General features: G+C 35.3%; 1 pseudogene; it reads right to left on the bottom strand.

Moving 5' to 3' along the window:
* Positions 1-13,474, bottom strand: part of LOC146997837 (toll-like receptor Tollo pseudogene) — a 205,050-nt pseudogene that overhangs the window by 74,807 nt on the left and 116,769 nt on the right.

Here is a 13,474-nt window from a genome sequence, read left to right as displayed (position 1 = left end):
GGCGACTTATTATTTTGCCTTGGCGAGAATTTTTTATTGTAGAATACATTCTCTGAAATCTTGTTATATGTTATTCAAAATACTGATATGCGACTTTCTTTAAGGGTTACTTCAATACCTACAAGAATTGCACTCTACGCGGTTTATTTTACATATACAAATAAAATTATTATTGCTTTATTAAACACAGAAGCATTTTCAAGTACAATAAATACATACAACACATTGAATAAATTACTTTGTTACATCAAAAATATAAATAATGCATTTTCGGATATATACATATATACATATACATACATAAAAAGGGAAACAGATTTATTGTTAACTCTAATTTCAACTCCTTGTGTTCCACAAAATACATCACGAGTCACACAAGTAAGTTATAACACTAAGAAATAAATAAACAAATGTTCAACAGCACTGGAAACCGGGAAAAAGTTAATTAAAAATGTAAAATAATTAAAAATAAGTAAACAAATCTTAAAGGTTTCAGATTTTAAGAGTCGCCCAAAACGGTTTGTTAAGGTTTTTTAAGCTGCTGCTGACCTCGCAGTTTACCAGTCTGCTGTTACATTTCGCTCCTACTGATCCATATTTTTTGTCTTTTTAACTTTATAATATTATTAAGTAACATTTCCTTCGCACTTGTGCCATGTACTATCGAACAGCAAAATTACAAAAATTGTAACATTATACGTTTAGACCGATGCAGCTTGAAATGTTGGTATACATTTTCTGCTTTTTTTTTTTTTTTCAGTCTTTTTTGTTCATCATATGAATATTAAATCAAAGGTATACAATTAGAATTTCCTATAAACAATCTCGCGCGTTGGAGATAAAAATGTTTTATTTCGTACAGTATTGCCACTGCTTTGAAGCCATTGAGTTTGTTAATGAAAAATTCGTTAAAGGTTTAAAAATACGAAATAGGTAATAAAATTAATTCGAAATTCAAAATTTGGGTTTCCAGGTGCCCCTGTTCGGGTTGAGGACTACGTTATTCATAATTCAATGACTCTAAGTACCACTGTGTTTTCACAATGCGAGAAACATACCTACATTCATGCAGATTCTTCATAATATCTTTAAATATAATACAGAACTATAATACTTGGTGGCAGCAGTTTGGAAGCAAGTTATACAACGCATGTAAGTGTTTCGACGTAAAGTACCGTTTCGACATTATATCGCATTGGGGACTCACGTGCTTTCTGTAAAACGTGATAAAATAAAAAGAACTCAGTAATCTAAACGGAGAAAGAAATTCCGAAAAGCAGAAATTGTCTCTTTAATTTTGGGGTATTAAAACCAAAATTTAATTTTACAGTTTCTATATCAGTTCACGAAACATTTTCTCTGTACTGAAATGATTAAGGAACAAACTGAAAAAAAGTTGTGATGGTTTTCAATTATAAAAGCATTTTGATATCACTTACCCTTCGTTAATAACAGCAGAAAAATTTCCTAAAATTCATCATTTTCTTTCAAACGCCTTTTATTTCCTAGGGTAGAGAAAGAAATATAAATTAAATGACATGAAAGAATTTCTTCAAATTTTTTAAAACAGCAAATATATATAAAATTCCTTATTAGCAATTATTTTTTAGCAACCAAATGAAGGAATACATGCTAAAGTATGAGTTTTCCCTCATCATCCATGGCCAGACACTTATAAAGCGTTTGCAGAACATTACATCGTTTTTTCATTAACACAACAACATGCACTTTATTTTCTGGGACTCCGCCGATGGAATTACATATTTCTCTTCAATATGATCTTACTATTTATATCGTGAGATATTTATTTGATAACATTATGCCCAAATCCCGATCACAATTTTTGGCTCCGTACACAGAAGACTTCAAGTATTGGTAATTACTTAATCGATATACAGACTTTGTTAAAGTAAGGGCTTGGGTATTGGTAATTGCATAATCAATAATCATGTTTTATTGAATTACAACGTTTAGAAATCGTAATCACACTATTTAATATACACAGTTTTGGGCACCATAAATGAGTTAGTGAGACATTCATGTACAAATTTCCTATTTAATATCTAATATGCGTAGAACACAGCGAAGATATCTGAGGTAGAGAATTCATTTAGGCGTACATAAAGCATTGGGAAATGAGGGCTACAGGCATTTTTACATATTAGAAACTTTATAATTCACAGTAAATGTCAAAAATAAATCCTTCAGAAAATACAGCTTGTAGATATATATTCCGGGTATCTTTAATGCAAATATTATAACATTTGGCTAAATTTCTTGTACAGGAAGAAAGAGAAAATATAATAATGAATGCCCATGTTTCACAGTGAATATTAAAAGACCCTCGTTTCATTTAATTCCCATCTGTTTCTCTCTAGTAACCTTCAAAGTGGTAACTCGTGTTTGTTAGAGAACGTGCATTAATATTCCGCCAGGTTTCGCTGTTAAACTTATTTACCTCTGCTACTTAAAATACCCGAATAAGCGTATAATGTGTTCAGCTGAAATAAACGTACAGTTTTGCATAAATATTCAAGTTAACATCTCAGTTTCTTCTAAAACTTGCAAAAGTGAAGAGGTTCATTTCATAAGTATGTTCGCACGCCTTAATTACACAGCTTTAATTTAAATCTATAATAATACACTGGAATTTAGGCGACTGAAGCTAAATGATTCTGTAAGAGGAAAGATAAATTTCCACCCACTTGAGGTGATCTTTTCACTGCGTAAATTTTTGAATACAAACTTGAAATGAAATTTACACTACTTAAAACAATTCAGCTGCTGGGTATATTAACAATGAATCATTGGTTCCAGTCAAGGAGCCTTAGGGCCAAGGGTTGTATGTCCTAAGTGCTAAAAGGTGTTCGTAATACTGTTTAAGAACATGTTTGCTCTTAGAAGTCTATATAAAAATTAGTACAAGGTTACCAAAGTAGAAGCTATATTTCGGTACAGAGAAATATTTTACAGCATTATAAAAGTAGTTTTTTATTTCACGAAGTTCTTTTGAATTCCCTCGTTTTTATGCATGTCTAAATTGCTTTGTTGAAGACGGTATCTAATCCACATAATATACAAAGCACGACTTACTACATCGTTTAAGGTAACAGTATGATTTTTTGATAAAAATTACCTGTTAATCTGCATGCAATAGTTGCAGAATTTAAAAATTGTTTAAGTGCGGCTAAGCCTATATATATATTTTTTTAGTCAAAAGGGCTTTGTTCTTGAGGGACTATTGTTTTCGTTTTGCCATTTTGCGTCGAAACCTTTCAAAAGCTGTATCACTTTTCAAACAGTTGCCCCAAAATATTACAGCCCTGTATTATATTTAAAGGAATTAAATAATGAAGAATCTGGATAAATATGTGTATGTTTCTCGCATTGTGATAAAACAATACCTAGAGCCATCCAATTTTGAATGACGTAATCCTATTTCGAATATGGGATCTGGAAGCCCAAATTTGAAATTTGGAATTTGTTTTATTATCGAATTTATATTTCGTAAAATTTAACGAATGTTTGATTAGCGAACTCAAGGATTTCAAAGCGAGCAATGGCAACGTTGTACAGAAGAAACATTTTAATCTCCAGCGCGTGAGACTGTGTATCTGAAGTTCTAAAGATGCTCAAATTCAAATTATTTTGCACTGTTGCTCTTGAACTGAATTCTATGGTTTAAAGGTGAAGAACATGATATTTGATAAATAAAGATAACACACAAAATGTTAAAGTATCGCCCGTTTGGACGTAATTTAAAATGTGATACCTTTCAGATTTTCGTTTTAGATTTTTTTTTAATCATAGCAATAATATTTGTTTACATTTGAAACTTAGCAGAATAGCGAATTAAATCTTTCTGCACTTGCAGTGTTTTTTTGCCGAGTGGAACCAAAACGAAACTTAAATTTGTCCACCGAAAAATCTGCTTTCTTGCATGGTGGCCGACTTACTTCTTTTTTGCGTAAAAGTCCAATTTTAGTTATAAAAGTTGTTTTTTAAATTGTTTTAACTCTATTTGGTGTTTTATGTTTTTCTATATCTTTCAATTTTTAACTTGCCGCGAAGTGATAACTGAAATAGAAATTGGATGAGAAATCTATCTCTTATGAAATTCGGAGAATTAATTTTAAATGAATTGCAGGAAAAAAATGCGTATAATTTAATATTCCGTACTGGTAATTTTTTTTTATTTTGCTAAAAAAGTATTTTTAATGTAGTGTATTTATATTGAAAATAACAAACATTACTTATTTATAACAAATAATAGTTCCCATCTTAACCGTTTTCGGGCATTCATCTTCCAACTCCTCATCCTCTTTAAGAACGATTGATCAAGGTTCGACTCTGCTAACCATGAATAACTAAAATAATTATTTACTATAGCAATAAAGATACATTACACAGTTTATTTTAATACAAGAAAATTATCACAAGGACGCAAACGCGAAAGACAGCTTGATCAGCTTGAATTATTTTTTTTCAAGGGCGGATGAAATTTTAACTCACAGTTCTCGATTGATGAAAAATTACAGCGATGAAAAGGGTGTCAATTTAGTGGTTTGTATTGCCGCGCTTTAGGTGTAACGTAGACAATAAATGACTTTTGTAGAAACAGAAATGTCTCCTCACACCTAGTCAGGAAGACCAGCGTCATTAGGCGGAACACCCTGGTGTCACACTTAAGGTAAGAAAAAAGGCTGTTCCATTATATAAGTATACACCCAATATTAGTTAATTTACAAAGGAGATATTTTAACCTCTCCCTCATTAGCGTAATGTTAAGTTTTCGAAACATTCCCGACAAGGTGTCATTACGATCGTTTCAAAAAGTGATAAGCAACATTTAGACATCATGAAGCACGAAATGGAATGAACAGCCAATCATTAAATTTCCGACACTGAGTTATTAGTCATTTTCAAAATATTTACACCCACTGGGTTTGTGATCCCCAAAACAAAAGACTACATATTTGTACAGTTTTAAACTAGAAACGTTTCAAGCACTCACCGGATAAAGGAATTCTTTTTGGCTGGTGGTATTAATTTTAAGAAATTAGATGTTGATATTTTTGCATTACGGGTTCGTGGATTTGGAGTGATTGATGACAGCACTTGTTGAAGAATCAAAACGCATTTCTTTCGTCAATATTAGAATTCCAAAGACACGTTTACAGCCGTCGAAAACCTACGGTAAACACGCTGAAACAATCAGCAACACCGCCTTCAGGACATCAGGCTATAACGGCGAAGACAGCTTCACGACAAAACACTAGAGTACAGCTCCCGACTCGGTCGATCACTCTCAAGCTAATCTCTGAACTCAAAAAACTACTAGTGAGCTCAACACTCAAGATACCCTCACGATAAACTCCTACAGGCAGAGTTTATACAGTTTTGACCTGCCTTCGAGAACATTCTGGGGCAAACAGGTAAGAAATCGTTCTAGAATGTTCTCGCTCCGTCTATAGCATATCGCCAGATGTCACCAAATGGACGATTTCGTGCCAAATCTGGAATTCTGCCTTTCTTTGATACTTTCTGGCAACCCTAAACTCGCTTTGCGGAGAAGCTGTCTCACGGCAGCTGAGCACTTCGCAAGAATATATTTTAAAGGATTTCAAGAAATATGCAAATTTCAAACTGTTTCCAGGTAAGGCCCACAAGCTATACTTCTCTCTGCTTGTTTAATTAAGCTTAATTATTAAGCAATACAGTTAGGTGATGGTAAAACGACGCTGTTAAAAGCGAACGCGTAAGATTATAATCTTGTCACAGAGGTTGAGTTTAGAATACATTTTTCCTAAGATAAATACGAAAGGTCTTATAATACTTCACATATATATTAACAAAATCATTGTTCATACATACTCTAATTTAAGCAGGTATGAAGATTATCTCTTTTCAGTTTCTTATTTTTATTTTACCGCCGGGTCGGCGTAGTTTGTGAGCGTCAAGAGCACGCATCTGTAATTTCTAAAGTTGAATAAAAAGGGACTTAAACCCTTCTCAAGACTTTGTCTACTTTCCAGTTCTCAGCAGTCACCACTATTGTTGCGTGCAGGTTGGAAGCGCGCAACATTACAACATATTCGAAGATCTTACGGGTTTTAAGGTGTACGAGTCGCCTTAAAGCAAATTATCTTACACATGACAACACTGTAATAATCAGCAGTGGTTCGTTACTTCGCACTGGATTGCTAAAACATAAATATGCACCAAAGGGCTTGTGGGTTAAGATCTTTCAAAGCATCTCAGAAGTGATGCTAAAATACGTAAAGAAACGTATTAGAATTCGAAATACACACAGGGGTGTAAGATGGCGGAGTGAAAAAAAGAAGGGAAAAAAAAAAAGATGAAGCATACAGAAGTTTTTGCAAAACCGTAGTAACTGTCTAAATCTAGTATGTGCAGCAAGAGTAATGCAACTCTGAACTTTCTTTCTCATCCATCAGCCTGAAGGCTGAGACGTTAAAACCAACGCTGCAACCCAACTGAAACTGCGCAAAAGCCACCCAAGGGATGAGACCCGAAAGTTCCAGGGGCGAAATAGAACACAAATAAATAAATACCGAAAATAAAAGAATTTTCCTCGACTTTCTATTTTCGCATTAGAAGATGTATGCTTCACTTTTATTTGGACGGATATTCTTTTCTTATTCTTACATCCCTTGCTTTCTTGGTTTCTTTACAGTAAAGCAATAAAAATTTACAGGCATAACCGCATGAAATTGCGACTAGATCTTAGTTTTGCGAACGTAAGACAAAACTCGTGAAAGATATCTTCGAGTTGTACCAATTGTTATCTATCTCTCCTTTCTTTACTTTATTGCCGCATTCATTTATGATCATATATTTTCTCTTACCCTTCTTTTCTAAAAGTAAGAAAAGAATTCCAATTACCTATCTGCCTTTAGGCTTATTATTTTATCTTTTACAAATCTTCAGAGAAGAAAGTGAATTCGAATCTGTTCCCTAACAAGATCATTTTTTCCCTCTCCCGTTTTCCCTTTGAAAGAATATATACTAATAGTGTATATTTATTCCTTTTAACCAAAACCATGCGATTTTGTTTAACTGAAGTTGTGGAAAAAAAGAGACTACCTCTTTGCTGGCTCACGACCGACATGATAACTAGAAAACTGGGTTCGATCTGATACTTTGTCGAACCTAGGCATGTATTCCAAAGAAATAATACTTTAATAAAATCTTCCCTTTTAATTATCAAACGCTTTCTTTAATAATATGTTTTGAATATACATGACATTCTCTATTGTATACCGGTCTTGAATCCATGACGTGTCGATCCTTTCTACGCAGTGTCAGTTACATGCCGAGTCGAGGGTATGCGAGTATCGATTTAGGTGTAGTTGATGATAATAGTGACTACATGGAATATATGACAGTAGCGGCGATCATACGCGATGAGTCGATGGTATGTCAGTGTCGATCCTATCTACGGTTGTTACTACTCTGCGGGGATGAAATATGTGCGTCAAATCTTCTTACTGAACAATACACCACTGTCAAATTTTCGATTATGCAGTGTCGATTGTATACCAATAACTAGCATTGATCATGTGCTGATGTCAATCAATGCCAGTACCGATTCTGTGCCACGTATATATTCTATGTAGTGCTGATCCTATATAATGTTTACGGCGGAGGTAGCTCTGCTCGCTCATGGAGGGGTTGGATAGGATTTCCGGAACCGACCATTTTTGAGAGGAGACTTGGGATTTGATCTGGCCCTTTTGAGACAAGCCTCCGGGGCAGGGACGCGCAATATATAGTCTCTCACTGTCACATATGCCTCTTCGTGGCACCGCTGATAGCCAGGTTCACCTGGGCTAACATGTTCGGATGACTACGCCCAAGGGTCGACTGGAATTGGCAATCGCAGCATACTGGCTAAATGAATATCTGACAGCCTCGACTACTGGGTTAAATAAACTGTATTCGCAGTGACTAGAACCATCGTTTATTCGGTGGTACGTTCAGCCTCGGCAAGTACATTACTGTCTTATCTGTCTCTTGGTTGTGGGACGTTACATGGTCAGATATAGAGGGTTGTCATTGGGGGTTTGACTCCTCTTGGTCAAGGCGCGGGAAGGTGATATCTAATATGTACACGTGCTTGACTTTATTTTAGGTAGATGCTTGCCATCCACCAGAGGTTTTGTGACACTTTTCACAAACTGTGAGACTAAAATTGTCCCCCGAGGTTGACCGCGAGGTTGTACCCACTTGGAAGACTTCTAGGAGTTGTGACCGTGCGAAGGCTGCCTCGAGCAATGTCAGGTCTGGGTGCCCTTTCTTTTTAGTGCACTATACAATGTTCATTCTATGCAGTGTTGATTCTCCGAGATTAAGCAATTTATCTTAACATGCACTATTTCAATGTAACGGAAGTCATGCACCATATTGTAAAAAACGGCTTTTCCTCCATTCATATCACTCATATGATTTTATATACATAGTATCAAGTATGCTCTTAAACAACGCAAAATTAAACCAGCTATTGCCTAGAAATTTGTTTGCTCCGTTAAAGAAGACAGCACTGAAATTCACTGAGACAATTGCAGTGATATAGCAGACGGATTGCATTACATAATTTAGGGAAGGAACATGAGGCTATCAACCTAACCACAGACTCAAGTTTTCACTGAGAGAGACTAGGGATTAGTCATAATGCGAAGGAAAAAATAACAGCCTAACTTCAAAACAGAATAAACTAGACATTTTATTATTAAAATATTTTTCCAACTGATTGTACCAGTATTCTGAAATTATCCTGTCTGGTCACTCGGTTTTAAACATTAAATAAAAGAAATCTTTCATATTTTTTACTAGTGGTGAGAAGACACCTAAATTTTATCGAATCATCCCGAAAGGTTCTTCCTATATGAATTACAGTTAGGTAAAAAGAAGTGAAAAGAAATTTATTTAATATTAAAAATCTTTAATTAAAATGAAATTTCAAACCTGAGCTAAGTAAAATAACCATTTAAGAATTCGGCTCTTAAAAGCATAAGATTCGTTACGAAAACACAAGAGGAATTTAGCAAATAATTAAGTTTCTTTATAACGTATTTTTTCCGTCCTTTCCGCATGCCTTCGTGATGCAATTGGAAACACACGCGAAGCGTATTCGAGAAGTACAGGGTTCGAGTCCTGGTAAGGGCATTGCACATTTTTCACGTCTTCTACTTCAAAATAATCTAAGGATTCTGCATCTTTAATCTTGGGGTTTATTTCTTAAATAAACTTTGGCAAAAAATACTTCACAAAATATTTTTTCCCCGAATGGCAGGCACTTGCCTTTCTCAGCATTCTCCACTCTCCAAACGCCAGACGTGGTGGCCATTTCATTGTGGAGGCACCTAATAGGCGGCCACAGTTACCTCCTGTGAGGGCACAGACAATTTACACCCGTGCCTTCTCCGGGATTAAAAACAGGGCCGCACATGTATATATCTTTTTTGCATTTTATAAATGTCGTCTGCTCAGCCGGGGCTGCGGCTAGGCATCTAGTGGTTAACTCCCGCTGAGTTGGTAACCAATTCTGCATGGATATATCTATACCTGGGTCGGAAGCCAACTCAGCTGTTTACTCCCCTAACCACTATACCATCCGGGCGGCCACTTCACAAAACATACCGAGGAAAAGAATAGAGATAATAATTCAATTTTTTTATATTTCTGCATAACCTTTTTAAATCAGATAGACCGTCAAAGGAAGGATTGTTTCAAGATTAAAAACTAAATATAAAATTTTCGCAAAACGCTAATTTCAGTACAATAAATTAAAAGAATATGGAATGGCCTTATCATGCTGGCTATGACAGACATTTGTGATCCAAGTACAGTAAGACCCCGCTTAACGCTGTTTCGTTTAGCGCTGTTTCGGTTTAGCGCTCTTTTATTTCAACCCGGGGATTCTCCGAAATTGTGCGCAGCGCTAGGTTTCCAAATAACATATCCGAAACAGTGTAGTTGTGTTTCTTGCTTTTTATCATTTGAAACAACATTTGTTGACATTATTGTAAATTTGATATATAATACTATAACGATTAATAATACAGTGACAAATATTATGATCTTTAGTTTTTATCATGGGTGATAATAAAAAACAAGTAAAGAAAGCAACCAGAAAAAGCATTTCACTGGAAACTCAAATGCAAGTGATTAGAAGATTAGATTCTGGTGAACGTCAATCTCAAATTAGTGCTGCATTGATTTTGGCAACTTCAACAATAAGGACAATTCTTAAAGAAAAAATACTGTCATCGGCAACTGCAACTAGAATTACCCGTTCTAGAAATAACATTATAGAGGAAATGGAAAAACGACTGTCTATATGGATTGACGACGAAATTGAACGCAATATGCCATTAAGCCAATCTATCATAATGCCTTCTTAACAAAAAGGCAGAAAATTGGAAACCCAGAATAGACTGAATGATCTGACTGAGAATTTTATTTGTTTTTAAAAGTATATGCGTTTATATTGTTTTTATTTTTGTAAGAAATAAATGTTTGATTTTATTTTTATTAAAAAAACATTATTAAATTTAATGGCTAACCATTTTTTATCCGTCTTCCCCTAACCCCATTATTTACATGTTAAGATAGCCTCGCTTAGCGCTGTTTCGCATTACGCTCTACTTCGATGGAACGTATCCCCCGCGTTAAGCGGGGTCTTACTGTACACTTAAATTAGTAGAGAGCTTTCTTTTTTAATGAAGGCTTCTGTTATATACCAATCAAACTAATATTTCAGGAGTTTTCAATTAAAATTTTCATAGTTTTTTAGGTTAGAATTCAAATGATCCAAATGAAAAAAGGGGGGGGACCGAAGTTTCGAGTTTTGGGGTCTCAAATCTTCGTTCGAATTCGAAATTAGTTGGATTTCTAATCTGTATTATGCAATTTGTTTTTCCTAAAATTGCTCCTATTTTTCGGAATAATCCAATTAATTTTCCAAAAGAACATAGTATTTCATTGAAAAGTACAGAGCTACGTTAATTAGTGCTTGTCTCTATACAAAGGTAACCCAAATTTAGCCATCGAAGAACGCGTAAACTCTTCAAAATTCGTCAGTGAAACCAGAGAAAAAATACAAATTATTTATTGCTTTTGCTACTTAATGTGACACATCTCCTTGGTAAAAACTGAAACAGAAAAGTCATTAATATTTCGTAACGATGCTTTTAACTATTATTCTCTATTCCGAGAGGCCAAAACAGCTCAGTTAAATCACAAGTATCGACCACTGGTAAACTAAGTTTCTCTAACTTTCGCCATTTCCAAGGTTGATAGAAACTGTGAAAATTTTACAAAACGTCACACAGCTTCTGCAATCACCTGCTGCGACTATTTCGCTCCAGAAAACGATCGAAACTCCGCAAATAGCCTGTGAGAATCGAAACATAATATCTCTGGCCGATACGATATGTTTCCCGATAATGATTCATCATCATCGTGCGGCAGCTCTCTTATCGGCACAAACAGCGCTAATAACGAAATTTTCCGGGCCACCGGTTTTTCGCCAATATTTTTAGCGACATTAAACCGAAAACTTTTCTGCCTTAATACCGCTCGTTAAGTCATTAAGTGGAATAGATTGTTTATGTTAAGCTATTTTTATGCCTAATCCTGTGATATATTTATTCACTAAACAATTTTTGTGTGAGGAATCGATATAACTAAAGCATAAAAGAATTGGGAGCGAAACATTATGGATGTTTCCGGTAGATGTTGCCATTATGTCCTTCCGAAATATTGAAAAAAATTGTACTGATAAATGCATCTGCATCCACGTATCGAATACTGAATAACTAATCATTTAATTCAGAAAATAGTTTTCCATGGAAACGGACAGGTTAATTGAAACATCCTTATTGTTAATTTAATCTAGACACGTTTGAAGTAATTTTTTAAAGTAAATAAAATATGAAAAGGAAACCCGAGTTTGGAAAGTTTTAAGTGAGAATGTGAGGAAGAGATATCAGATATATATTTTGAAAATTAAATGAATTTCATTCACGTAGAAGAACTTGGGAAGTAATTAGGGATTTACAAGTGAGTGATTTGGGGAAGAAGCGCACTTTGCGGAAGAAACTGATGAGTTCTCATCTGAACTGAAGCGAAAAATTTCCACTGTTTACGAAGAGATTATTTTTAAAACAGAACGAATTTTAATTGCGTTTTAATGAAAATACAGTATCTAGATAATGTAGTAATATTTACAATGGCCGAAGTAAATACAAAAATGAAATATTTAGTCGCTGGTTGTCCTAGTTTGAAAAGAACGAACGTGCAAAATGATGGTATAATTGATTTTGTCGGGATGAAGAGATTTCGTATAACCTGATTACAACACATAATGAGGGATGGGGTGTGAAGTACTTAGAGTAAATCTTTAACAAAAGACACAAAAGTATTAATAAGAAAATTATTTCAATGATTGGGTTAAAAGATGTTACAATTCCAATAAGTAAACTGACAGTAATTGAAGCTTTGGATATCTTTAGTAAAATAACATCAATACATACAGGGGTTGGACAAAAATATGGAAACACCTTTAAAAAACATGTTTCTTTGCTTAATATGGTGTAGGAAACCCGTTGGCATCCAAAACAGCTTGCAGTCTTCTCGGAATGCATAAATACAGTTCCTGTATGTTTGCCAAGGGAATATTATACCATTCTTCCTGCAAAACGGTGGCAAGTTCAGATAACGATGTTGGCGGTGGATAACGAGAACGCACTTTCCGTTCCAATGTAGACCACAAAGGTTCGATAATATTCAGGTCTGGTGACTGTGGTGGCAAGGGTAGATGGGACAACTCATCCTCGTGCTCAGAAAACCAGTCCTGGACAATGTGAGCTGTGTAAACAGGGGCTTTGTCGTCTTGGAAGACACCATCACCATCGGGGAACAATGTTTGTACCATGGGATGAACTTGATCGGCCAAAATGTTCACATAAGTCTTGGCAGTCATGTGCCCTGACACAGTTATCATGGGGCTAGCAGAGAACCACGATATGGCTGCTCAAACCATAACAGAACCTCCGCCATGTTTCAATCGTGGCAACAAGCAGTCTGCATTATAGGCTTAAGATGGCGTTCTCTAGACGTAAACTCGGCCAGAAGTGGGAAACAATGTGAAAGAAGACTCGTCAGACCATATTACTCGCTTCCACTGCTCTATAGTCCAGGCTTTATGACTCAAACACCACCTTTTCCTGTTACGGGCATTAGCATCACTGATGAGTGGCTTCTCAATTGCAGTACGGCCAACAATTCCCTGTTTATGAAGCTCCCTTCTAATTGTTTTGGTACTCACAGGGTTCGGTAACACAATATTCATTTCAGCAGTAACTTTTGCAGCTGTGGTCTTATTTTTCGTCACAATTGCCCTTAATGATCGTCTGTCATGATCACTCAGGACACACTTTCGTCCGCG

Source organism: Stegodyphus dumicola, chromosome 4, assembly GCF_044657685.1.
Source record: "Stegodyphus dumicola isolate Sdum_Otavi_A_Nest chromosome 4, ASM4465768v1".
NCBI classification, from domain to species: domain Eukaryota; kingdom Metazoa; phylum Arthropoda; class Arachnida; order Araneae; family Eresidae; genus Stegodyphus; species Stegodyphus dumicola.
Note: the sequence above shows the minus strand (reverse complement) of the source record. Positions and strands in the feature narration are given on the sequence as shown.